This window comes from Cavia porcellus, unplaced genomic scaffold, assembly GCF_034190915.1.
Source record: "Cavia porcellus strain 051 isolate PalLab524CR breed Dunkin Hartley unplaced genomic scaffold, mCavPor4.1 scaffold_7, whole genome shotgun sequence".
NCBI classification, from domain to species: Eukaryota; Metazoa; Chordata; class Mammalia; order Rodentia; family Caviidae; genus Cavia; species Cavia porcellus.
This window is the reverse complement of record NW_026947490.1, coordinates 60,237,242-60,262,569: the sequence shown is the minus strand read 5'-3', so window position 1 is coordinate 60,262,569 and position 25,328 is coordinate 60,237,242. Positions and strand designations below refer to the sequence as shown.

The 25,328-nt window shown below is 45.0% G+C and overlaps 1 protein-coding gene across 2 annotated transcripts in view; it reads left to right on the top strand.

Annotated features, from left to right (window-relative positions):
* Positions 1-7,151: 7,151 nt before the first annotated feature.
* The window catches only part of Itgb1 (integrin subunit beta 1), a 46,341-nt gene continuing 28,164 nt past the window's right edge, over positions 7,152-25,328 (top strand). For both annotated transcript variants that reach the window (XM_063253668.1, XM_063253667.1), the window contains exon 1: positions 7,152-7,298. The gene's annotated coding sequence lies outside the window, so the exon portion shown is untranslated. The remainder of the gene's footprint in view (positions 7,299-25,328) is intronic.

Below are 25,328 nucleotides of genomic sequence, written 5' to 3'. Positions count from 1 at the left end.
ACAGGGATTTCACTTTAAATGCAAAAGGAAGCAAAATAATCATACATATATGACTGTGTTAAACATACAAATGAGGGGCTGGGGATTTAGCTCAGTGACATAAGCGCCTGCCTTGCAAGCAGGTAGCCATGAGTTCGATCCCCCGTACCGATAAAAACGAAAAAGACAAAAAACAAAAACAAAAACACCACACAAATCAATCTGTAAGGGGAGGGGAAGAAGAACTGAAGGGAGGGGAATGAGGAAAAAAAAATTAAAATACATCACGAGCCAGGTGTGGTGGCGTACACCTGTAATTTTAGCATGTGTGAGGCAGGAGGATCGTTTTGGGTTCGAGACCAGGCTGGGCTACAAAGTGAGCTCAAGGCTAGCCTGAACTCTGAACTGCATAGTGAGACTCTGTGTGAAAAAGACAAAAAAAAAAGATATATCATGTACAGGTACAAACTCCCCCATGACCAGTATGTATGGCAAACATGTACTGGTAAAAAATAAAGATTAAAAAAATACAAACACATAAGAGATGGTCACCACCTTTGAGAAAGACAGAATCAAAAATATGTAACTGACAAACTCTGGAATGATCTAACTGAGTAAATATAATCATGGCCCCATGCCTGTTTGTATTAATGTGAAACAATTATAATCCTTTTCAGATATAAAGTTATGCAGAGTTCAAAGGAGCCTAATAATACTCTTATGTACACCCAGCTTGTCATCATTTAAGAGATGACAAGTAACACAGAAAATAAAATGTCATCTATTGTTACCATAAATGCTGATATTGGAGAGTATGGATTATGCCTGAAGCCTGACCTACAATGCCTGTAGGTTGACCTTTTTTTAGATGGTAGTATTGGGAATTAAACCTAGGGTCTATGAACTGGGCCACATCCCCAGCCCTTTTTAAAATTTTGAGTTAAATTCTCACTAAATTGCTAAGTTGCCCAGACTGGGCTGAAACTTTCCATCCGCCTGTCTCAGCCTCCCAAGGTGCTGGAATTTCAGGCTTGTGCCACCACTGCTGGTTTGATTTCTACTCTCATCAGCAGAGTTACAGACTGGCCTGCCACAGTGGAGCTGGAGAAGAATGGATGCTGTCTCTGCAAAACTGCAGGAGAGACCAGAGCCAGTAAAGAGCCCCAAATAATCAATCACCTGGCTCTGCAGTTGGACTGGCGAGCTCCAGCCTGGGCTCTATAACTTAATAGTTATACAAATTAACCTCTTAGAACCTTTTCCCTACATATGAAATGTGGGTAATGCTAACACTTTTCACAGACAGCATTATAGCACAATGTGGTTTGCATCTTGTTTAATTTGTCTGTCTGAGTGGTTTCCTTTTCTTTTTCTTTTTTCTTTTTTGAGCCAAGTTCTTGCTATGCAGGTCAGGTTGGTCTTGTCTTCACTTTGTAGCTCAGGCTGGTCTCAAACTCTCACAGATCCTCCTGCCTCAGCCTCCTGAGTGACAGGATGACAAGTGTGTGCCACCATCTCTGATTTTGTCTGAGTTTCATTTAAAGCTGCTGATTATTCAGATCCATAGACATATTTGAATTTTTTCCACACAATTAGAGGGGAATTTCTTAACTACAAGAATTTTCTTCTTTCTATTCTAACAACTCGCTACTGCACATCAGCACATTCACGGAGGAAATTTTGATTACAGGATTTCATTTCCATAGCCAATTTTCTGAACAGTTTCCTTGACATTTTAGGCATGTGGAAGCTACTGGAAAGTTCAGAGATGAGAGGGATTTATTTTATCATAAAAGGAGAGCAGTAGTTAAAAGAGTCCAGTCTCTAAACTTAGCTAAATGAAGGAGTCAGGCATACAAACACACTGAGGAGCTAAACCATCAAAATCTGCCAGACAGAGACCGTTTCATGCTACTGCAATAAAACATCACAAAATGCAAATTCCTGTGAATTTAAAATGTTACAGAGCTGGCAGCAGCCACAAGCAGTGCTAAATAGGGAATTCTCGGGATCATTGAGGGAGAGCCTATGACATCAGCCAACAACCATGCAGAGATCTTAAAGCAGAAGTGTCACGGGCTTGTCCTCCCAAATGCTACAAAAAGATTCAGCTAGGAAGCCCTAATTTATTATTAGAATTGCTCACATTCCAATGAAAAATTAACATCAGTTTTTAATCTGAGTGATCTTAAATAAATTGGAAGGCATTTAAGTCTAAGTATAGAATATAGTTTTTTTCTTTTTTATTAAAACAGGGTCTCACTATGCAGTTCAGGCTGGCCTTAAGCCCACTTTGTAGCCCAGGTTGGTCTTGAACTTGCAATGATCTTCCTGCCTCAGTCTCCCGATTGCTGGGAATATAAGCATGGGACATCATGCCTGGCTGTGCATCTTTTTTTTGGTACCAGGGATTGACTCACAACCTTGCACTTGCCAGGCAGGCACTGCTGAGCTAAATCCCTGGCTCTCTTTCTTTTATTTGCTTTGTTTTGTTTTTTGGTTTAAGACCTGAGACTGACCCCAGGGCATGCCAACCATGTACTCCCCAGACTCTAATTTTTCTTTGGACCTTATTTGACCTTGAAAAGTAAACACAAACAGCATTCTTTAGTAGTCTGATCGATTTTTGTTACTCTACCATCTGCAGGTTAAGTACCCTGCAGTGAAAACCTTATTAAAACAAAACGCGTGTTTGAAATACTAGCTGACATTTTGAACGTTGTTTCAGAAAAGAGTAATCAACACACAACTCAAAATTCTGCCATAACAACAGAGATACTCACATGGGCACTGAATCTCAAAAATGGTACGTGTACCTACAGGAGTGATTCTGTTTTGGGATGAAGATCCAACTGCAAACAGAAACATGAAAAGATAGATATAGATAGACAGACAGATAGATGAAATTCTGTCTACAGTTTCATACTACCCCATAAATAGGCATGGAGCAAGAACTTGGTGTGGCAAGAACTCTGCCTTAAATAATACGAGGATTCTTTGGGGGTGATAGAAGGGGAGATGTTCTCATGAAACATACCTACAAAGATACAGAAAAAGACAGGGAAGCCCATCTTTCCAACTCCCTGAGTCTGGCCTGAAGTCAAGCCGTTCCTTTTTTTTTCAGTTCAGGCTGGCTTTAAACTCATTATGTAGCCCAACCTGACCTTGAACTCTTGGCAGTCTTTCTGCCTCTGTTTCCCCAAGTGCTGGGATTACAGCCAAGTGTCACCACACCCAGCAAACTGTTCCAAATTCAAAACTGCAACTGCTAACTTTTCTCCAGATAGTTAGAAGAAGTTAACTGAGGGAAGAAGTAATGTTTCATCGTTTCTAGCTGTAACTTGTTGATACTCATTTCCTGTTTCGTGACCCTGGTTCCAAAAATAACTCTAGTGCTGTCCAACTGCTTATACGTGGCGTATTCTTTATTCTTATTTGGGAAGGCACATTCCCTTCTACAGCTGAAGAAACTCAGTGTTTGAAAAGAGCTGCTGCAAAAACACTTCCCTCTAGTCCTTTAAAAATGTTCAGCATCTGAATGCTGGCAAGGAATGCTCACACCCAGCTCCCGAGCTGTGTGGGCTGAGCAAGAGGAAAAATGAGGGCCCTATATATGGGAAACAGGAAGCTGAGCCCTATTTGTATGTGGCCATGTATGCGCCATAAACTGGTCAGGTTCCCAGAGAAGAACCAGCCTTAATGCTAATAGGGATCCACTGCAAATTGGGTACAAAGCTTCTGATATTTTCTACCAAGCACTAAGCCAAGAAATGAAGCACAGTTATCGCCTCAAGACAGAGACTGTATAGTTAGTTAGTTGGTGGGTGCTTGGTAGCAAGGTTAAACCCCACAGCATCTTCAGCAGAGAACTGAGCCTGAGTCTTAATGGAAGCCCCCCCCCAAAAAAAACAGTTGCAAAGTAGATTAACTTCTCTGCATTACATATTTGCATATTACTTGTATATCTGGATATAGAAAAAAGGGGGAACTGGAAGGATTATCTTACCCTTTCTTGTTTTTCAGAATGTCAGTAATCCCCACATTTCTGTTTTAAAAGAGCATCATCAGTGTCTTCAGAGCAAAGGTTCCTCATGCTTTCGCAGTCAGTCAGAGTATCATAGGATGTTATCAAAGACCTCTGTTCCTTTGATCTCTACCCACGCATTTTTTTTAATGCTTAAGGAAGGAGTTACAGTGTAATTAACTGGAGGTGACTGATAAGAAAAATATATCTAGATCACTTTGTAAAACAGTTCTTTAAAAGTACCCAAAGACTTACCAATCTCCTGGAAGGAGGCATCATACATAAATCACTCACAATAAAACCCAAGTCCCCTTGGTCAGCCAGGCTACTTGCAGGATTACTTTCTTTAACTAAATCTTTGAGTGCAGCATTTTCATCACATGGAATTGCCTAACTCTGCACTTATACCCACATTTTCTCTTTACTGCTATCAGTGTTGGAACTGGTCTCCACTCATGAACCCCAAATCTGATTTGAAATGTATCCCTATGAATCTCTTCTGAATTCTAAAATTACTTTCTTTATTTATATGGTGATCATACAATTTAACACCCTTTTGAGAGTCAAAAGGCTGCTATTAATAATTACACTTCAGAGGCTGGGGATTTAGCTCAGCGGCATAAGCACCTGCCTTGCAAGCAGGCAGTCGTGAGTTCAATCCCCGGTACCCATAAAAATGAAAAAGACAATAAATAAATAAATAATTACATTTCAACCATAGGCTCTCTGGGGGTTATTTTGGATACTAAATTTAAGGTTACCCTGTTTATTTAAAAATGATCTTGCCTGGATTGTACCAGTCCATGGGAAAACTTGAGTTTAGATACATGTCTATTTTCACTACACAGGTATTCACCCTTTGACCTAATCCGATGGGGTTTTGCCTTCTGGCAGTTCTTATACTTGGAAATGATTTATAAATGAATGTGTGGTAAAGAGCCATCTACATTTCAAAGATCACCTAGTAGTGACACCAAAACTAAATAACTAAACCAATGTTAGTTATTTGATATAACTATGACTTAAAAGATAGGAGAAAGCTACTTATAATAATTAGAAGATTGTGCAGGTAAAAGAATTCGGCATCTTTTTACTGCTGTGCCCAAATACCTGAGAAAAACAACTTAAAGGAAGTTTATTTGGCATGTGAGTTTAGGGGTTTCAGTACATGGCCAGATCAAGGGAAAAATATAATGGTGGAAGGACACAGCAGTGGACCTAAGACAGTCAGGAATCAGGGGAAGAAGCTTGTTTCAGGGAAGGGGCACTCCCAGTGATTTCTTTCCTTCAATTACACCACGCATCCTAACAGCCTCTTTGGCTATGGGATATGAAGTGGATTCATCCATAGCATGAAATTACAGTCCTAGGGACCCCATCAGTTCCACAGAGCCCAGCTAACAACCACAGTCCAGATGAGCTTTCGGGGGGGTCATTCTAAATGCATCCACAGCAGGAGGGTATGAATTTTTCTAAATTCGTTATACTAATAACATATTAGATCATGACATGGTCTAACAAGGGGCCCTTACTATCCCTATTTACTAGGATTTCTCAATGAGTAGGGTTGGGCTTACCAGTTTGTTTAAATATTCTTAAGTTTGAGTTATCTGACTGTCCACCTACTAGTACTTGTTTAAACTTACCTAATCATTTACTGCTTTTCTCAGAGAGGTTTCATTCCTTCTTTCCTTAAAACTCTCCGTTTCTTGATACTCATATCAAACTGATACTCATATCTCAGTTTAGGCGAATGCTTGAGCCTGGTTCCCTGGAGAACCAGACTCACTCAATCACTCATCAAGTAGTAGCAGTGAGGCTTGGAACAGAATTTTAAAAAGTGATTTTGATTGTCCTCGAGGAACTAATTGAGAGTTGTGTAAACGTGAACCTCACTAAGGATCTTGCAGCAGATTGTTAAAATCTCCCTCAGAGAGGGCAGTCTGAGAAACATAGTGCAAACTGAGCATGATTAAATCATGCTTTATCTTTTGAACTATGATACTATTTCCTGCCCTGAGCCCAGGCCAAGTCTGATTAATTTTGAACCATGACAAAATCAGTTATGTTTAAACTCAAGAATGTGGAATTCTAACAGTAGCTTTAGCGTTGGGGTGCTAACATAAAAACACCATTTGAGCTCTGAGATTTACCGACTACTACTTGGGAAAAGAGCTGCTCATTTCTTAGCGATCTTTGGAGGTCTGTACTGGCTAAGTCACACATTTGATTTTGCTGGTGAGTCAAGTGCAGACGTTTAGACAGACGGGATGGCAGTATTTTTTTTTTCCTTCTTGTATTTAAAACTGGCAGTCTGCTGAGTGTGGTGGTGCATGTCTGTAATCCCAGCACTCCAGCGGCTGAGGCAGGAGAATCACTTTGAATTTGAGGCCAGCTTAGACTACAAACTGAGCTCAAGGTCAAAAAGACCAACCAACCAACCAACAAAACAAACGCAAAAAGCAAAGACTGGCAGTTGAAGGGGCATTTTGGTCTCTAGTCTCCTTCACCGGAAACCCTGTCCCTCAGGTCCTAAGTCCAATGATTTATGCCCTGCTCCTAGTGGGCCCTGCAGCGCAGCGGACTCTGACTCTCAAGGTGCCCAGCCTAACTAACACCGCGCGTTCCCCTCCTCTATAAAATTCTTTCCAGCTCCCAACTTCAAATTCCAAAGGATCGAGGTGAAAGAGAAGCTGAGCCTTCAGGATAAATCTTCTCATCCTAACTCACCACACCCGGACCTCCTGCTACATTTACCAAACTCAAGCACCCAAGCGCTCCATCGCCCCTTCCTGGACGCCTCCTCTCTCCCGAGCCTCCCCTTTCTCTGAGGCCCAGACCAAGCGCGCAGTCGCTGCACGAACAGGTTTCTGCCAATTCCCTGCCCAAAGGGCAGCTCTGTTCCCGACCAGATCAGGGAAGGCGGCCAAGCGCTCCCGGCAGCAGGCGGGGTTTCCACGGTAAAGGAGTCCGGTCCTCTCGGGCTCCGGGCGCTGGCACCGCTCGCTCCGCAGCGGCCTCCCACCCACGTGGGCCCGGGCCGGGTGCGACCCGCCCAGCCCAGCCCAGCCCGATCGCCGGCTCCCGGGTCTCCGCGCTGCGCTCCCGCCTCCTCCTCCTCCGCCCGCCGCTGGGCGCCGCGGGGCTGTGACGCGGCCGGCAGGAACGCGCTTCCGGAGGGGCGGCGGGCGGGCTTCCTGCGGCCGCCCCGCCTCCTGCCTGCCCCGCCGCGGCCCGGAGAGGAGGCGCCCGAGAGCCAGCGGGGCACCGGGCGCGGAGCAGCGGCGCCGGGAAGGTAGGGCCGGGCGGAGGCGGGCGGGCGCGGTTCCTGCCGCTCCGGGGCGCACGGCCGGGCCGGTTCCGCGGGAAGCGGCGCGGCGCTGTCCCGGCGAGCGCGGCGCCGGCGGGAGCGCGGCGAGGCCCGGACCCGACCCGGCGGTTCCGAGCGGCCGCCGCTTTGTCCGCGCTTCCGCCGCCAGCTGCCCGTCCGGGCCGGGGACGCCGTGCGCTCCCGGCCTGAGCTCTTGCGGCCCCGGGAGCGCGGCGCTGCGGGGAGGTCGGGGGACGTGGATTCGGGCCCAGCCAGGATCAGAACCAGTACCGGGACGCGGGGCCCAGGCCCAGCCGGCTGGATCCCAGCGCTCTCCGGAGGCTACAGGGCTGGGAAGCCCAGTGTGTGTCTCGGAGCGCTGAGTCTCCGAAGAGGGAACTGTGATCGGGAGCCTGGCGCCTCCCGGGGGTCCAAGGAGGCGGGCGTCCGGGGCCGGGCTGGGAGCTGGGGAGAACCCTGGTGCGACCCCGCTTCCAGCCGGGCCCCAGGCGATCTGCGGTGCAGCCCCACTGGGGTCGGGGCCGGGCCGGAGGGATGCCGGATCCCCACCTCACAGAAGAATCGAGGTTCAGGGAGTAGAAGGAATCCGCCCCTGGTCATCCCGGATTCCCCGGGGCCTAGCTCCAGAGCTGAGTTTGAACTCTAACCAACAGCAGTGTAGTTGTTAAAATCAAATGTCAGACATCCGATCCCTTCTCATCCCTTCTTGGAATATTAGATTTTAAAAAACATTTTACGGTGTCGACGGTAGCATTCTTAGTGAGGTTTTTTGGGGGCTGCATTCCAAGTAGATCCTTAGGTGGGGTAGGATTCCTAGATCCTTCTGTATTGTTTTGGAGGCGTAAAAGTAAATGAGGGGTGAATTTGGATCAGATTCCTTACTTAAACCGTCTGCACCCTTCAGGTCATACACTGGGACATTTATATAAATGAATGAGGACTTTTGTTGGAAGTTAACCTAATCCGTATTTGTGGGCGTCAAGGCTTAACTATTCTCTATTTATATGGACATTAAGAGAACAGGACTTAAGACTCCCACTAATAATGTCCACATTTTAAATAATTGTTCATTGATCCACGTTAAACAGGACCCTGAAAAAGGTATAGTCAGGAATAGAAGTCAGATGAAACAGATGAGTATTTTGTGTCCAGGCATTTGGGGAAAGTAGACTTTGTTATTAGAATGTTAATTAAAAAGCCGGGGAATGTGGTTAGTACTTAAGTAAAGCGAAAGCAAAATACATTCCAGCCACACTCACTTAATGACTTGACAGATAGTTTTAAGTACTTGATTTTTTTTTTTTTAAGAATGTAAAGTTCTACAACCTACCCCCTCAACCATCTGTGACATGTAGACAAGGAAATTAGCAGTTTTGAAAAACAGTGCATTTGGTAATTTTGACACTCAGGCAGTTTTTTTTTTTTTTTTTTTTTTTTAACTTGCTGGTCAGTATAGTTTAAAGTTACCACTTTGGAATAAAATGTGGTTCTACACTGATGTTGATGAATTCCTGACTCCAGAAAGGACGCTGGAAATGTCTCCTCACTTTGTCATACTGAACATGAATCTGCCAGTTTGGCCTGGTGCTGGTTTTCTTGAGAGTGCTTGCCACCTAATGTGGTGCCTCTGTTTCGCTTCTTGCTGGATAAACTGTGGCATGTGTATGTGGGGGTGTGCAGGATGGTACTCGACCCAAGGAAGCTTTCTCCCTAGCCTTTTGTGAGTATTCTGGTTTTCCCTGAGCTGTGTACTGCCTTGATGAGATAAAGCATTATGGGACTATTCAAAATTTCGGAGAAGGTTTGAGTTCCGAGGATTTTAATTTTTGGATGTGTGACAAGCTGGATTTATGTGAACATTCCCTGTGGACTATTGTTAATTTTAGATTTGTCTACTTTTCATAAAGCTGGGGTTGCTGAGGCTTGGGTGGGGTCTGAGACAATTATGCTGTGGAAATATGTAAAAAGTCTATACTGTCACTGGTAGTGTTTATTCTGAGCTAGCTTTAGGTTTTGAGGTTTTTGTCCTTTTTATCTGTCTGTCGAGGATGGCTTCCTTGGGGAAGGAGGAGTAGGGAGGAGAGTAGTCCGCTCGGGCTTCTGAAACAGTAGTGTGTGTGGCTGCAGAAAGTTAATGTTTCAGTCCACATTGGTGTGAAGAGGCACAGTACCTAAAACTCAGAAACTCTGGCTGCCCTAGAATATTTCTGTAAGTAGTTCAGCAAAACAATACCTTTTCTTGGGGAGCTGAATTTTGCATGCATTTTAGAAAAGGTTACTGACCTTTCCGGTGTGAAGTTTTGTTTATAAGTTAATGTGGGTTTTAAGAAGACAGGTGCCTTTAAACTTTTTGGTTTGTGGCTTTAGAAGATAGGTTAACTGTACCATATTTAAGCAATATGCTTAACATGTGTATTTGACTTCATCATGAAATATATGAAAAAGTCATTGCAAATTACAGACATATCTAATATACAGACATATATACATACATATATGTTTATATGTACTTATTTCTTACTTACAGAACCAGGATTATTATACAAGTTTTCAAATACAGGTTTCTGACCCTTAGGGTATATAAAATGTCTCATTGGAGTGAATATGCCTGAATATATGTGTGTGATTTCATAAGCTTAAGATTTTTATTGTGATTCTTATGATTACTATGATTTATAATATCTTAGTATACTGCTACAGAAGTATATGTATTCCAACCTTAAATAAATAAATGTATGTATTTTGGATATATGTATACTACAAGTTTTTTTTCTTTTCCTCTTTGTGTTACTGGGGATTGAACCCAAGGCCTTTGTACTGAGCTGTATCCCCAGCACACCCTCCATCCCTTTTTAAAGTTTTGTAATGGGTTCTCACTAAGTAGCCCAGGCGTGGCTTCTGGTGATCTTCCGGCCTCAGCCTCCTAAAGTACTGGGATTACAGATCAGGTCCAGCACACATGCTACACCCAAGTTTTCTAGTGGTAAAAGTGGGTAAGCAAAAGGCTTTGGAGATCCCTGGTATAGGGGATAGTTTAGGGGTGAGTGCAAGAACCTCTGTATTGAGGAAGGAGAACTGTATTAAGAAGATTCGGTGTCTGAAGTAGGGGAAGCGAGAAGGGCAATGGGACGGGTTCAGGTGAGGGGCGCCCTTCCCCGTGGCTGGCAGTGTGCCCTCTCAGGGCCGCAGGAAGGGGAAATGATGAACCCAGCCGGTAGAGAGGGCTGGAGTGCAGGTGAACAGCAAGTCAGGCGCTGCAGAGGAAGCCTGGCGGGCACTGAGGCTTGGGAGCGCTTAGTCTGTTGGGGCTCTGGAGCCAGTGAGGGGCGGCAAGTGAAAGCAGCAGGCGGGGTGGTGTGGACCAGGCAGGGTGGTGTGGACCGGATGGTGTGCTTCCCTGTTTCTTCTCTGGCTTCCAGTTCTTTGAATGACACTTTCCCTTGGGCCCATTTAAAGGACAGAGTAGTTCTCATTCTTCTGAGGTGGCTCGCCTGGGGCGCCTTAGGGAAGCTCCTGGTATAGCTTCAGCCTCTTCACTGCCAGGAGGAAGCCTGGACTCCCTTGCTGGCTCAGCTGATGAATTCCAGTTAACACTGCACCTTCCAGGCCTTGGATTTCCCATCTGTCCTGCAAGCGGCGTCCTAATTTCCCTCACGCTGCAGCTGAATTGCTGCAGAGCACAGTTGTGATGGAGCAGTGCTGTGGTCCGGTTTGGCGAGCATCTGTGCTCTGCACCTGCCTGGAAGCGTGCAGATGCTGGGCCTGAGCTGGGCGGCCTGTGCCAGGAGCCTGTGCCGAGGCTGCTCCTGGGCAGGGTGCGACTCAGCTGTGCACCGAGTTGCATCTTGACAGCCGTCAGGGTACTTAGCCTCAGGGGCCAAAAAAATGCTGTGCTGAGTGGATATAAATCAAGAAGTTGGCATGGTCTTGCAGGTTCAGTGAATTGTCTCGTTGGGACACGTTTTTCAGTTCATAGAACAAATACCGAAGGAGATTGCACACAGTGTACTGTATGAGATGTGGTTAAAAAATACGGAAATTAGAAAGCTCGATTGCCATTAACCCCTTTAAGACCTCCTGCCTCACTTCAGACACATTTAGACTGGCATTTCTGCTGCTTTCTGAAGCAGTTCTGGCAGTCCTCTTTCATGAGTGTCTTTACAAGGTGTATGTTGAGTGCTGACTTTCTTTTTACTGGATCTGGTAGCATGGGACCCCTGGCTCTTCCCCAGTGTGAAAACTGTGGAAAGTAAACATTTTCAATAGATTCAGGATGTCAGGGCTGCCACCACTGTGCGCCTAGGCACTCCGTAAGGAGGCATGGTATTTTGAGGCAGAACAATGACATTGTAATTGCTGTAATAAATGTAAAAAAGGAAGCATTTGCCATTTTTTTTGTATCACACATACTGCATATTCTTCCTTTTTTAAAAAAGGTATTTGCTTATATTTTGGTACCAGGAATCCAACTCAGGACCTCATGCTCGCCAGGCAGGCTGCTGAGTACATCCCTGACCCTAAATGAGATGAATTTTTGGGGGGTACTAGGAGTTGAACTCATAACCTCATGTATACCAGGCAAGCACTGTGCTACTGAGTCTTGTCTTTTCTTTTTTAAAAATGTTTTCAATGTTTGTTGAAGACTAACTATACTTCCACTGCCTGGTGACCAAGCAAAACAAAATATACCAGTTGCAAGAATGTTAAAGTATAAAATAGTGATAAATCTCACCACAACATTTACAAGTCATATTCTTTTAATAAGTTTTTTTTGGTGGGGGGGGGTACCAGGAATTGAACTCACAATCTTGTGCTTGCCAGACAGGTGCTGTGCCACTGAGCTAAATCCCAGGTCCTCTTAATAGTTTTTTACTCTTTTTTTTTTTTTGCACAGGATCTCGCTGTGTAGTTCAACCTGGCTACAAACTTCCTGGGATCCTCCTGTGTCAGCCTCCCAAGTGCTGGGATTGCAAGCCTGTGCCATCCCATCATGCCTGGCTGTCTTACTAGTTTTTGAGAAAAAGAAAAAAAGATGAACATTGGCTTACGTGGTTTTGGGAGACTTGGTGGAGGAGATGAGCCCTGAGCTTAGAGTGGTGTGAGTGAAGGTTTGGATGACAGGTGGGCGACGTATTCAAAGTATTGTAGGTGGCTAATAGATAAAGTATTACAGGAAGTGGGACAGGGCCCAGCCCTCAAAGGAGTCAGTGCAGACATTGAGAATATATCACATTTGTGGCCGGAGGCGCATCCCTCGGAGGCCAGGGCTCATGACAAAGACAGCACGACCAGCCTGTGTGTCTCCCCAAGGTTAATAAGCAATATATTATCATCGATGTCACCTGGTCCAGTAAAGTCTAGCTAGACATCAGTCACCCATTAGGGTGACTGGGACTTTGTGATTTATCACTTAAAAATATTATAGACAGTTAAGTTTGATAAAAATGTTATAGGCCGTCAGACCGGGACAGGCCTTTGAGGGAGCCAGTGCAGAAGATGAGAATTTATCACAACTGTGGCTGCAGGCGCATCTGTGGAAGGCCAGGCCTTGAGATAAAGATGGGATGACCAGGCCTACAAGCCTTCCTGAGGAATAAGCAGTATACTATAATATCAATAGATTATAATGGATCGAATTGATCAACAGATGGGTGACCAAGGCCTCTTGACTCATCTCTTCCAAAAAAGGTCCTTGTTCTTGCCATGCACACTTGTTACTTGACTTGCTTCCCCATTGGATCACTGTTGCCTAAGCAGCTATACTTTTTTGGTTTTTTGAGACAGGCTGGCCTCGAACTCAGTATGTGGCCCAGGTTGCCCTCAAACTCACCACAATCCTCCAAGCTCCCGAGTGCTGGGATTACAGGCGTGTGCCACCACGTCCAGCTCCCTAAAAGCTACTTGTAGTCTTACTGGTTTGACATAATTTGTCCCCACTGTACCCTCCTTGTGGTTTTGTACCCACTTTATAATTTGGGTCCATGGCAACCCACTTGGGCCCCTCCTGTCTCTTAGAAGTGGTCTGTCCATAAAATTCCCTACTCTTAACTTTGTTGTTCCTTAGAATTCATTCTTCTGTTTTGGGCAACACAAATTCGGTAACAGGTTGGGAGTTATGGTATTTCCTGTGTATCATTGGTAGGTCCTGGATCAAAAGCATAGTACAGCTAGGAGGCAGAGTCCTGTCCAGTTTAGCAGGTATTACTTAACCACTTTGTTTCCTGATCTGATGCATGAGGCACGTATATCATGAGGGCCTGAAGTCTTACACTTGTCTGTCCATGGACACAGACATGAATACCAGTAGCTACAGTATGTTTGAATAAAATTAACACCCTGTTATGCATCCCTGAAGGTCGAATTTACTTTGGTAGCTGGTAGCTGCTGAGAAGTGGTGCATACCTATAATTCCCAGCTAGCTACTCCAGAGGCTGAGGCAGGAACATCGTAAATTCGAGGCCAGTCTGGGGAAGTTAGTGATCCCTTGTCTCCAAATAAAAGAGATGTCAGGGCGTTTTGGTGCGCACCTACATAATCCCAGCATTTGTGAGACTGAGACTAGAGAATCTGCAAGTTTGAAACCAGACCAACCTTGGCTACCTAGTGATTTTAAAGCCTGCCTGAACTACACAGCAAGACCCTATCTCCAAAAAAAAAAGATGCACATCTGGTTGGTTGTAGCTCATTAATAGCACTGGGTGGGTTACCCACCAGCCCCCCCCCCAAATTTTGGGACCACAAAGACAGGAGTAGTTAATTCTATTATGTTTCTTGAAGATACAATGAAAAAAAGGTAGAAAGGGAGAAGAAATAATAACATTCTGTTTTGCTTGAGTTTAATTTCAGTCAAGAGATAAGGAACATACATGTTTGCAAAATTCCATATACCATTTGAAGTTTGGAAACCATATGCAGTATGTTTATTGAGTGAGTAACTTTTCATACTCTTAAACCTAGAAGTAGCACTTTATTAGCTCTGTCTCTTATATCTCCTATTTTTTCTTTTTTGCCTTATATATGCTTTATTTCATATTATAACTTCAGTGCTTCATAAAGAGGCAGCAATGGCTGCCACAGGAAGAGATTGTCGTCGAGAAGAAGATTGGGCATTATAATGTCACATTAGGAAAAATACAACAAAAAGTACCTCAGGGGCTGCGCTGTTCGTTAGAGGAGCACTGGTGGGTTAGCAGGTGCAGGGCTGGGGTGCCGAGCAATGTAGAGTGTGCTTAGCACGGGGAAGACCCTGGGTTTCTCCCCGGCACGAAAGGGAAAAAGACAGAGAAGGGTTTCGGGTCACTTGGTTCTTCATGTAGAAGCGCTTGGCCAGGGAGTGGCTTGGTGATCAAGGGAATTAGGACAGCTGCAAAGGAGTTCGCCGCCCAGCGTTTTCACATTCACAGATGTGTTTTATTCTCCCCACAGTGCTGATGTAGCCTTCCCTGAATATTGATCCACTCAACCAGAAGCTAAGCGACCTCCCAGAGTTGAGTTTCAAAACATTTATTACACTGTGTGTGGAAGCTACACCCCGCTCTCTGCTTCTCTCACTTCTGTGCTGGAGGAGGGAGACAGAAAAAGGAGCTCCAGAATGGTCTACTTAGAAAGTGGATACAGTGTTACGGTTTGGGGACATGACTCAGGATTCTCTGTCCCTGACATTTGCCCAGAGCAAGGCACTTGCTGGCCTTGGTATCACCGAGGGCTTGGGCCAGGGACTCTCCCAGTCTGTGCCACCGAGTTGCCTCCCTGGTGGCTGTAATTTTGAGCTAGGGGCTCACCAGTCACCCAGGCTGTGCTCGGATCTTTTTGTTAAAGGATGCTTCCTCCCTGGGCTGGAAGTCTGTCCCTACCTGACACTGGACTCCTCTTACCCTTGTGGCCTGGGTGGGAATGGGGCTTTCTCTCCCATACCCTCATTTTCCTGGAGACGGTAGGTTAAGTAGTCACTGGAAATGACTTTGTTTCATTCTGTTAGTGCTTTGATTTTCTTGAAGTATCTGGTTGTGCTTCGAGCTGTTCTCAGAATTCACACTGTTTTGTGAACCTGTTGCTTTGTTGTTGGAGTTTAGCAACAGGCTAGTGTTATGGGTTCATGTGCCTTAAAAGCCTTTTTTCCTCTGGGTAGAAGTAGAGATTTTTGGGACAGTTTGTAGCTTAAATGAGTGTTGAGGTTCTCTGTCCACGTGTGGTGGGAATAAGAGGTGTTGCATGAGATGAGTTCCTTAGCCTTGTCTCTTTTCTAACTGCTTTTTTTTTTTTTTAACTTTTTTTTTTCTTTTTTTCTTTTTACCGGTACCGGGGATCGAACTCACGACCGCCTGCTTGCAAGGCAGGTGCTTATACCACTGAGCTAAATCCCCAGCACCCCCCCCCCCTTTTTGGTCTTTTTGAGACAGGGTCTCACTGTGCAGTTCAGGCTGGCCTTGAACTTGCAATGATCCTCCTGCCTTAGCCTCTCACATGCTGGAATTATAGATGTGTACCACCATGCCCGGCTCTTTCTGCTAAACTTTGATAATCACTAATTCTTGCTTATTATTTGGGTCATAAACATCTCAGTAGTCACCACCAGACCTCTTCCTGTTAGACAAAGGGGAGAGAAATGCTGAGTTTTAATTTTTCTTCCTGTAGGAGAAGATGTTCTCACTGTGCTGTGAATTCATCCTTACCCTCAGCCTCTAGTGATACAGAGCTCAGTGTGATTTCTGTTTCTTCCATTCCACTCTTCCCGTTTTATTGTTCTCCATGAGAAGCATGCTGATTCCTGCAGTCCTGCAGTTTGGCTGTGTTCTTCTGGAATATATTCTTTTTTGATATTAAAATATTACTGACATTTTTAAATAAGAGCAGGTAAAGAAAAATGGAACAATTTAGGAGAAGTCCAGCTTTCTTGTATCTTTTGGAGAGATTTATGCTGTACATGTGTGTGAGAATTGGTCTCAGCATTAAGATGAGAAGGTTTACACATGTTATAACAGAAAAGCAAGTGTTTGAATAAAGAGAATTTATAGCTTTTCATATTAGAAATCTAATTGTATAGAAAGCATGGGCTTTTCTTTAAGGGTTGATTTATATTACAGCTGTCACAGGGCTGGCACATGGTAGGTACACAATAAATATTTGTTGACTTGACTAATTATTTGTACTAAATACACAATTATTTGTACTAAATACACAAAGGTTTTCTGGGAAGAAACCTGGTGGATACTTTTTCTGTCTTCTTTTAAAACTTTAAATATACCCAACTCTACTGTTTTCAAAAGTGATTGTTTTCTAGAGTGTAATTAATAATAATATAGGTTTATATCTATATTATCTTATTTTAATAAAATAATATAGATTGAACATTCCTGATATGAAAGGATCTGATGTGCTCCAAAATCCAAAATATTTGGAGTATCCGCATGGCCCACATGGAGTTACTGTCCCATCCCAGACCTCATATCAAGGTCACGTTCAGTTGCTAGCACTGTTAACAGTGACAGTGACAATAACATCACATTACCTTCAGGCTATGTGTATGTGAAACATAAATGAATCTTATGTTGGGTCTTGAGTCCTATAGCCAGGATTTCTCATTTTCTATGTGCCAATATTCCAAAATATGGGGAAAAAAACCCGAAAACATTTTTGCTTCCAAACATTTCAAATAAGGGATTCTCAAATTTGTACATACGAAGTTTTTCAAAGATTTCATCTGTAAATGCAAAAGGAAATGCCAAGTGAGTTATTTATAACACAGCTTAGAAATATTCATAATTGCATGTGTATTTAAAGATTTGGACAGGTTCTAAAAACATCCTTTAATCCTCATGAACAGAGTTTACTGTGAAGGTTAAGAGGAGAATGCACTTGCTGACAGGAGGGTATAGTTGCATATATTTGGAGTTGTTAATCAGTAAAATGAGTTTTATTTGTGTAATAAAACTTTTTTCCTTTTGTAGGAACAAGACATAAGACCTGTGTCTATACTTAAGAAACATGACAATTAAAATAACTTCTGGCCTCTATCACTTTGAATTCCGAAGAAATAAACTCACAGAACATTACAGGCCCTTTCCATTTCTGCGCCCTGAGTCAGTTCTAACACCAGATGCCTGTTCTTTCTTTTAAAGTAGTGACTTGGTAGGCCTTGGCGAAATCCCAGCGTGTCTCTGCAAAGCTGGTCCCAGCTCTGAGTTCAGGTGCGCAGGTTTAATCTCACCCATGCATCCTTTGGTTCCACCTGTGCAGTCATCTGATTTCTCTGCAGTTGGATTCCTTTATGTGTAAAACAAGGATATCATTCTCTACCTCCTAGGGTGCTTTGGAGGAAATTGCATACCATTACTTCTGTGATTATTTTTCTTTATTCTTTATTATCGGGGAAGGTGTATTTTCAGGAAACCATTCCTTCTGTGGTGGTCTTTGCTAGGTTTGCTTCACCAGGACCTGAGATCCTCAGTTCTTCCTTACCCTTTCCTTAAAGGCTATGTTATGCCCTCCCCTGGTGATTCCCTAAGGTGATCTGTGATGTTAGCTTTTGGTCATCACTGTGTTGTAATACCAGACACTAAGGTTCTGCTACTTTTATTGTTTTGCAACACCAGTTAGGAATCTAACAGAAAAGAATTAAATAGATGAACTACTTAGAGACAGAGCCTGAAACAGTATAACTGCATATTGATACTGAAGTTGTCAAGCTCGAAAAGATTAATGGGATGGTAATGGGATGGCTGTTACCAATAGTCATTTGTTTTTGTAGTTGTGTTATTTTTATTTCTGTCTTCCATATCTTGTGTCTCCTAATGTAGATACATCCAGGATTTTCTGATTATAATTTCAACTGAAAGAAACAAAATGCTCAAACATATTCTATGTAATCAAGTTGTGACTGAGCTTCTACTCTAGTGTTTGTTAGTAACTGTAAATAGTAACACTTGGACAGTACTTACTATCTGCCAGACTTTGTTAGAAATATTTTAGTTGTGTCAAATTACTTAAAGTTCTAAACTTCTAAGGTGTACACTGTGTCTCCATTTTCTTTACAGTATTCTTTTGTCCTGCCTTTGGGGACCACCTGGGGTCTCACACTTGCCAGCCAAGTGATTTGCCACTGAGCTACACCCCCCAGATCTCCATTTGCAAGCGAAGGAATCGGATCCAGGTTAGAGAGCTATGCAGCTCTCCTTCCCTGCTTGGTCTGAGTCCAGGCGTCCGGGTGCCCAAGGCCACGCTCTCAGCTCCGTGTTGTGTATCTTTGTGCAGTGAGTGTGCAAGCTGCCTGCCTTCATTGAGCTTCCTGTTTTGTTTTTGATACCTCAGGAGACTCCTTTTGTCTTTATCATCAGTTGCTTTATAAAGGTTTGTTTCTAGATATCCTCTAACCCTCTTGTACTGCAGCCTGAGGCTTCTGGGGGTGATTGGAGTATGGCGGTTTGGAGGTGCAGTCTGGTCCAAAAGGCAGGTCACTGGGGTGTGAATTGGAAGGGTCTGTGGGATTTCTCTCCCACTCTGCATTCTCGCAGCTTCCTGTCTGCCATCCCTCTCTGCCAGGCTACCCTGCCTTGAAGCCAGTGGACTGTGGATTGAAATGAGAGCCACAAGAAACCTCTGTTCCTGCAAGTTTAGATATCTCATGAGTGTTTGGTCCCCGCAACAAGGGGAGTCACTAAGCTACCCTTCATTTGTTGCTGTTAAGACTTTGAGGGGCTGGGGATGTAGCTCAGCGGCACAGTGCCTGCCTGGCAAGCACGAGGTCATGAGTTCCATTCCCAGCATCCCTTCCCCCAACACCCCCAAAACCAAAAAATGAGAATTTGTGGTAGCCACAAAGCACATGAACAGATGGCTTGCAGGTGATGACATGAGTTGTTTGCCTGTGTTCTAATGTGTGTGTGTCTATGTGTGTCTGTCTGTGGCTGTGTGTGGCTGTGGGTCGCCTGGTCTTCTCTTTCTTTCCTTACACTCTGCCTAGCAGCTTCTTAACTCCTCCATCACTGTTTTGTGGACTTGTGTCCCCTCCCGATTTCTTGGTCCTCCTCTTGCCTCCAGCCCTGGGTCTCAAGCTCCCCCTAGACCCCCAGAATGCACTATGGGGACCTCACCTATGGGCACTGGAGCTGATTAGGCCCCTTGTCCTGCTGACCCTGCTGGTCCTTTCCCCATGCTTCTCAGAAGTTCTCAGCAAGATCAAGACCCAGGTACATGAAGTATTTTTCTAAGTACTGGTTTGTTTTTCTTGGTCCATGATATTCACTTTACCGCTGTCTCTCGGAGTCATCTTCGGGATAAACCGTGTCCCCCGGTTCTGATCTCAGCTCTGCTAGCGGTGCCTGTAACCATGCTTACCTGTTATGGAACCGGGAGGCTGGCCGCTGACCCACTCACTGGCCAGCACCTCCACTTCCTGGTCTGTGGGACCCCCTTCTCTCACCTCCCCCTTCTCTCTGCTGGCCTGGCCTTTCCTCCTCTTTGTTGCTGACTTCCTGTCATTGCTCAGTTCCTTTACCCCTCTTCCTCCTGGACCCCCACCCCCACCCCAGCAATTCCAGTTCAGATGCTGAGGACCTGTGATGCATATTTGTGAGGTTCTGGCCTTTCTGCAAATTCTTTTTTAGTTTGTACTTCTGTGCAAATTAGTAATAATAAATCTATGGATTATCTGGCTGGCCACCTTATGGCTGAGCAGTTTTTATTTCAGTGTCTCTCTGTGTGTGTTAGTAAGTTAATTTTGGTTCCATAATGATTTGGTTTCAGAGCTGTAAGCATGTGGCATTTTATAGCTAGCTTGGTTGGGTTACATATAACTTAAAGGAATTGAAAATTGCCCCTTCGTCTATCTATAGTAACTTTTGGTCTGCACATTAATTTTTTTTTTTTTTTCCTGGCTACACTGACGATTGAAGCTAGGGCCTTTGTTGACCCCTTCTTTTCCTTTTTTTTTTAAATTTTGGGACAGGATCTCAGTGTGTCACTAAGTTGCCCACTCCTGCCTCGGCCTCCCACAGCGCTGGGATTACAGTCAGGTGCCACACACCTGGCCACACATGAAGGAACTCTGAGAAATTGTTCTGATGTGAGTTCCTGAGCAATGTCAGAGAAAGACATCATGTCACTTAATAGAGTCTATCAGAAAGTTTGAGCGCTGAATTTGTGCTAGGTAATTCTCGGTGCAGGTTCCGACACTGAGGCCCTGTTACCCTTGAGGCCTCCAGTGTCCAGGAGGACAGACGTTCAGGTAGTTACAGGAGAGGTGCCTACAGACGCGCCTCTGTGACTTAGGGTGGCGGGTGGCACTCTAACCTTTTCTTCTTTCCAGTTCTCTGCACCCCTGCCTCACCTGCTTCTCTGCCAGCAGTTGGCCTGGGCTGCGGTTCTGGTGCTGCCCAAGTTTGGGGAGTGCAGCCTTGCTGCCCAGCTGTCCCCTGGCGCTCCTGCATGCTCCCCTCTGCAGATCTGTCTGCCCTCAGCCCCACTTGCCTCCTGAGTGTTCTGTGGCTCACATCTCGCTCGTTTTGCTGAGTGCAGTTACCCCTAGATAATGACCCCAGTCTATCTGCAGGGACCCAGACCTGTGGGTGTCTCCCTGCAGCCACCCCACTTTCCACAGCTCTGGACACGGTTTCTTCTTTATTAAAACTGGTGGTTCTGCAGGTTCCAATTTTCTCACTCGTGCTTCATGCAAATTTCAGTCCCCACTCCTTTTCTCATCCTTTTGTCTATTGCTGTTTTTTGTGGTGCTGGGTCTCAAGCCCCAAATCTTCCACGTGACAGGCCAGCATCACACCGCCAGGCCCCATGGCCAGCCCCTCCGCGGCTGCCCTCCGAACTCTAATCATGGATGGCCTCACTTGGACCTCGGTGGTGAATTCTGTGCTGCTCCTCCAACTGCTGCCCACCAGCCTGCCTCTTCCTCACGAGATTCTGCCAAGGGCACGGGGTCATGTTGCTGTCCTGCCCTAAGTTGTTGGGTTCCTCTACTGTTTATAGACTGCAGTCTAAAGCTTTCCCTCTGCCTCTGGGGACCCCTTTCTGCCCTCTCTCAGTTCCTGCTATTTCCAGCTCCTAAGTTAAGTCTCAGAAATATATGTAAGTACTTTAAGTTCTTTTTGGCCTTTTTGATGTTTTTAAAATTATAAAATAGTAAAGTTAATGCTTATGGCAGAAATTTATAAGGATAAATAGTAGCTCATTTACCAACAAGGCATAAGCAGTGTTTTTACTCTTTCTTTTTTCTGTAAAGAGAAAAAGTGAGACAAAGCCTTTTCTGTCTCTCTGTCTTTGTCTGTCTGTCCCTCATTTCTGTTCTCTGTAATGAGAAATAGCGAGATGAGACTCCAGCTTGGGAGTGCAGAGGCACCTCATGCACTGCCCCAGAGTCGCTGCTGGGCCTCCTGGGGCTCCATGGCTTTGCTGTGCAGGCCTTTGTGGGACAGTGTCTTCCCGCCTGCCGTCTCTGTGCCTTCAGTTCTAGCTGAAACCCTTGGTCTCCACGAAACCTCCGCAGCTGGGGAGACAGATTTCAGTGACTCCAGCGCACTGTGTGTTGTCTGCTCTACAGAAGCCATCACATCTCTGTGATGATCTGTATTTTTGTCTTTGAACTAAACTGAAAGTTCCTCGAAGCAACAATATCTGTGTTTCTAGGCTTGGCACAAAACCTGTTGTGTCGTCCCAGGAAGGACCCCTGGAAACGGAGAGAGAGAGCTAGTACCCTCCAAGGGAATAGTGTGCATTCAGAAAGGAAGATGTGGCAGTTTAGGGGGACAGCCTCGGAGCTGAGCACTCAGGAGGCTGAGGCAGGAGGATTGCTGTGAGTTAGAGGCCACGCTGGGCCAATCTGTTTCTAAAAAATAAAAGGAATCTGTGTAATAGCCAGTGTTGCTTTGTGTGAGCTCTTTGGTGGTAAAGTGATGGAGTGTATCCAGCCGAGAAATGATGAGTGCAGGAATGAGTGAGTAGAAGCAGAGAGATAAGGCAGGAGGGAGCTCTTTTGGAGGACTGGCAGGACGTGGACATCAGCTGTAGTCAGCGGAGAATGGAGAAGGTGATTAGGAAACCGAGAGCAGTGTAGACCACAGCGATAGACCTTGGCCCACAAACTGGCGAGACCCGGGCAGGCTTGGGACAGTGTCTCCCTGACACCTCTCCCCGTCTGTCTCCCTGACTTCTGTCCCTGTGGCCTCTCACGGCCAGCTTGTGTGCAGTGTCACTGATGGGAAACTCCTGGGCACCTTTCCTCAGCGTAGGAAACAGCCCCACAGCACTGAGGGCTGTGCCTTGTAGGCGTGGAAAGGCATTTGGGGGAATCTGAGGCTGTGGTCCCTGAGCCACCCTGAGTTCTGTCACTAGAGGCTTTGAGTCTGGGACTCTGTCCAGTTCCTGTCAGGCTCGGTGGGAGGCTGTGGCTTCTCCTCCCGCTTCTGTGTTTCTACTTTGCGTTTGACTGTACGCATTTGCAGTACAGAATGATCACATTTGGCGCGGGGAGCTGGTCCGTGTGTGTAACACATATTCATTCTTTTCACTTCCCCTTCCCGCGCTCCTTTCCCCCTCCCCACCCTCTGGATTCCCTCCTGGTTATTCTTAGTCCCTGCCGTCTTCCGGTGCTTCTCTGGCTCCCCTCTGCTGGCCTTTGACAGACCCCACCGGCCAGCACCTCTGTTTCTCCCGCAGGCCAAGCTCCTGCCGGAGCGGACGTCCGTCCTTTGCCCTTCCCGGTGCTGACCTTGTTCTCTCAGCTGCTCCTCAATCCTGGAGCCTTGTTTTACTGGCCCTGGGTTTGGAGCTCTTCCAAGGCCCCACGGTTTCCGATGTCTTTGTTGGCTTGTCAAAGTTTATAGAAGGAAAAGAACAGTGGCATTTAAAGGAATGTTTTAAAGCAGCGGAGCCTCTGAATATTAGGAAACATTTTTTGTTGCCAGCTGGCTTTATCTGAGTGAGATTCTCTGAATTGCATGGTATTTTTGAAAACTTTTTTTTTTTTGTCTTTTTGAGATAGGGTCTCACTATGGACTTCAGGCTGGCCTCAGGCTCACTTTGTAGCCCAGGCTGGTCTCGAACTTGCAACAATCCGCCTGCCTCAGCCTCCAGAGTGCTGGGATTAAAAGAGTGTACCACCACACCCAGCTCTTTGCAAGCTTTCTTAAGGGGGCCCAGTGGTCAGTACTTACATGGGACAAATATTTGTTCCACTCACTTGGCGTGGAAACTTGTCACAGGGACGTGTTTCCTTAGGCATCCACTTGCTCTGCTCCTTTGGGATCAGAGCTTGGGTCGTGTGGAAGGGACAGATGGTTTATAATGCATGGATCAACCCTGAGTTCCACCTTTCAGGCAGGATTGCGTGTGCCTAGCTTCTGTGGGTCTTTGGGAAGCAGCCACAGTGATCCATAAGCTGCTGTAAACCCCGCCTAACAGAGCCTGCGGGCATCAGCTCCCAGCAAAGTGGGCAGCTCCATAGGAGTTAGCCTGGCTGTTTGTCTCTGGGAAGCAGGGTGGGTGTTCAGATCTGGCTGCTTGGAGCTCTGCAGGGCGAGCCCATGGGAAGCGAGGGCTTTGAAGGAAACGGTTGCTCTATAAGCGAATCACTGAACTTTTTTCTTATGAAAGGAAATTCCACCCCTCCCCCCAAATCCACATGGTTAAGCTGAAATGTAATTGTTTTTATTAAGAAAGCAAAAAGGGCAGTATAAAAATTTTAAAAGTAAACAAAACCTCATTGTCATGTAATTGTCTTTTCCAAGTCTCTGTGGTTATTTTATATTATGAACCTTTAAGTGACTTTGCACTCATGTTAAAATACATATTACCAGAATTATTCTATCGGCTTTTTTTTTTTTTTTTTGTCTTTTTTTTGAGACAGGGTCTCTATGCAGTTTGGGCAGGCCTTGAGCTCACTTTATAGCCCAGGCTGGTCTCGAATTTGCAACGATCCTCCTGCCTCAGCCTCCCGAGTGCTGGGATTACAGGCGTGAGCTACCACGCCCGGCTCTATCGGCCTTTTAATGTTGTTGCATTTTATTATTTTTGTGACAGTGTGTAAAGTTGATGCCGTCAGATTTCCCTATTCCCCCAACGTATAGGATGTTTGCATTTTTTTTCTGCCTATAGAAATATTCCAGCAGCTGGCCATGCAGATCAGTGGTACAGCACCTGCCTGGGAGGTGCGAGGTCCTGAGTTCAGTTCCGGGGACAAAAATCAAGAAAGAAATGTGAGAGACCATATTAAACATGGGTGGATGTACATCACCCTTTATGTTTTCATTATTTTCTCTTATAGTTGCAAGTATTCATTCACCTTAGGGTAAATTCCTAGTGGTTGAATTGCTAAGTTAGAGAAACTTTCTTTAACGTCTTTTTTAAATGATGTCACCACACTATTTTCCAAAAATATATACCATTTGACAGAGCTGGTATCTCAGTAGTACGAGTTTCTGCCAGTTTGTTGGGTTCTCCCCCATTGCTGGTTTACCTTAGATTGCTATATTATTTTTGCTAACTGGTAGAGCTAAATTTTTGATTATATTTGCTTTTTTTTTTATACCGGGGATTGAACTCATGATCTCAAGATTGCCAGGCAGGTGAGCTTATACCAGTGAGCTAAATCTCTGACCTCTTTTTCATATTTTTTTACTTTTTTTTTTTTATTTTATGGGAAAAGTAAAATGATTTCATACTTTGTCATATTCTTGTGGGAGGGACTGGTACTCACTGTGAGCCTGGAAATGCTGCCCAGGGCAGGAAGCAGTTAAGAAGTAGTGGCCAAGGCCATTTTGGATCAGAGCTGGTAAGGTATAAATTGTGAAGCTCTCTGGAAACTTGGATCGAGAAAACAGTCATCCACCTAATGATTGGAAGTTGGGCTAGTCTTGTTTAGTAACAAAATGTTACCTAATTTTATCTGCAGGGATGCTGGAAGATACTTAAGAGTTGCTCAGTCAGGTTCTTTATTTGGTCTACTTTGTAGAACTGGAAATTGCAGAGAATTAACTGCATATTTTACTAATT